The sequence below is a fragment of the Malania oleifera genome, chromosome 3 (assembly GCF_029873635.1).
Source record: "Malania oleifera isolate guangnan ecotype guangnan chromosome 3, ASM2987363v1, whole genome shotgun sequence".
Taxonomy (NCBI): domain Eukaryota; kingdom Viridiplantae; phylum Streptophyta; class Magnoliopsida; order Santalales; family Ximeniaceae; genus Malania; species Malania oleifera.
In genome coordinates, this window is record NC_080419.1 from 74,975,157 (window position 1) to 74,977,858 (window position 2,702).

The window sequence follows — 2,702 nt, forward strand, 5'->3', positions numbered from 1 at the left end:
CTAATTTGTTTGATGTCATTTTTAACTAAAAGGTATGATACTACAAATGAACGCCATTAAATTTTTCAAAAATTCTAAAGTGGATGATCCATAAGATAAAATAAAATAAAATCAAATCAAATAAAATAAAACACACACACACACACACACATTTTTCAAAATTTTCAAATTCTTAAAAATTCATGTTAATTATGCAAAATATTTCATATAAAAATATAATAGAAAATAATATTAGATAGATTTGAGAATATGATGTAAAGAGAGAGATAAAATTTCTTGTTGTCATTAGCGTTAATTAAGAATTAATTTAATTGGCAATGTTTTTATCAAAGGGTTAACCAATTGCAACTAATTAAAAAAATTAGAACTCAACCAATCAGAAAATTATAATTTAATCAACCAGAAATAGTAATTGAATTATTATTTTTTTTGTAATTCCTAAAATATAACAGAATTAATACTTTCTAGAAACACTGATAATAATTAAATTAAAATTTTCTGTAACTCTTATCTACATGTTTGGTATATAGGAATAGAATGGAGTGGCATGGAATGGAATTGAATTTATTATTTGATTTCTTCATTCTCTCCATTCAAAATTTCATTCCATTCTAAGCATAATTGAATTAATAATTAATTTAATTCTCAATAATATGTTTTACCGTCACCAATACTAGTTATATTAATTGTTAAATAATTAATCAAAAATAAATTTATTAGATATATTTTTTTCAAAAATATAGAAATTTCATAAATTTATATTCAATATTTATATTGTCATAAATGGATACCATCATGCTTCAATAAATTAGCATAAATATAGATTGACCATTATAGAAATTTTTGAATTCAAACATTTTTCATTGTGACAGAAATTAAAATATAATTTAATTTTATGAGAAAATTTTGAAAATATTATTTATTTTATAAAATTTCAATAGAACACAACTCATATAACACAAAATCGAAATTTCATATAGCGAATATTAAATACTTGGAATAAGTTGTTACATTGTCTCAAACTTAATCATACATTCGAAACAATCAAGATAGATATGGCCAATTGGAGAGACGTAGATTGAGGACTTGATTGAGAGAATGATTCATGGAAATTAAGAGAAGGATTTAAGTGGGAGTAAAAGAGAGAGATTGCAAATGTAAAGTTATTAAAGAGATTTGTGGCAATCAACGAGAGAAGGGGAGAGCGAGGGAGAGATGTTTGTGAAAGACAACAAAAATTCTAAGAGGGTAAATATAATAATATATTTTATGGGTTAAAATGCTCTAATTAATAATATGCTCCAATAGTAATCAAGAAAACAAGAATTAAATTAATGAAAAATTAGTTTTAAATTTTAAAAATTTAAAATTATAGTAATTAGGATTTGGGGCTTGCGGGATTTTGAAGTCAATACGGATTGTTGTTAATACATAATATACACTGAAAAATAATTGCGCCCTCACGGGCATGACACGGTGCAAAGACATCAGTAGGTAAGAAAGAGTATCGGATAGATACACTCACGGAGTCAGCGGTACCTGTGGGTTAGTCGAGCGTTCAAAGGACATCGGGCACCATCATTTCAAATACATATATATAAGGTGAGTATGGTATATTTTCCCAAAATGAATAAAGTTTTATTTTGGGCCCAATCTTTAAAGTGTTCCATCTTTTTCATTAATGGCACATTCAAATTAGATGCAAAGACAATTATAAATAGTTTCATAGAGTGGGCATTGGTAACTCGACCATTCATCAATAAACGAAAGATACAAGGAGAAGAGGAGAGGCAAGAAGAGAAGAGAACAGATGGCTAAACTTTTATTCACTCCTATTTTCTTTTCCATCCTCGTTTTCTCAGGTTTGTTCCATTATCTTTCCCAGTTTGTTTGCCTTTAATGTAGTTATTGAATGAAAAATAAGCCGACAATCCATTTGAATTAAAATATTCTTATTTGCATTCAAAAGCTAGACTTACTATTGATGTCTTTTGTTGTAGCTCTACTGATGATAGAACCAAGCATGGCTCAACCAAAAAAATGTAACCTTTCCTTCACAAATGAAAAGTGTAATCCAGTAACATGTCCGTTGAAGTGTGCAGCGGAGTACCAAGGTCGGGCTAAAGGAAGCTGCCAAAAGGATAATACGGTGCCGTATCTGGTGTGCGTCTGCACTTGCCTTTGATGCCTCTTGTTCCAATTTCCATTAATAAAGCAGCAAATAAAATTAAACTAATTTGAGGTGTCTTCCTTATTAATATTATCATCGTTACATGGTTAAAATATATCGAAATTTCTCGAATACGATCTTTATTTGTTGCATTCCTATTTTCACGAGCAATAAAATAAAGAAAAGCGAAAAAAACTTGAGATCCATCCGAATGATGGCACGAGTCGCTACCCAGCACCGACCATGTTTTCCCTTACCAAGTGTGAATACTAGCGACATAATTGTGCTACCAATTTCTATAAAGGTTAAAATTTAACCTTAATTAAAAGAGGCTGCTATGTGCATCACAAAGATATTAGTTCGGGAATATATTTACACGCTTTAAGAATGTATTGAGTCGATAGCACCCTTGGAGTGACTTCTCGGAGCGATAACAATTAACTTGCCAACAATATAAGGTTGCAACCATTTCTTTTAGGTGTGAAAAGTATTTCGGTTAAAAAAAATATGACAATGCCACTGTTTTTCAAAA

The 2,702-nt window shown here is 29.3% G+C and overlaps 1 long non-coding RNA gene across 1 annotated transcript; it reads left to right on the forward strand.

Moving 5' to 3' along the window:
- The first annotated feature begins 1,715 nt into the window (after positions 1-1,715).
- On the forward strand, positions 1,716-2,299 carry LOC131150601 (uncharacterized). The gene is made up of 2 exons (XR_009135574.1): positions 1,716-1,862; positions 2,001-2,299. It is a non-coding gene; the product is annotated as an uncharacterized LOC131150601 (long non-coding RNA).
- The last annotated feature ends 403 nt before the right edge of the window (positions 2,300-2,702 follow it).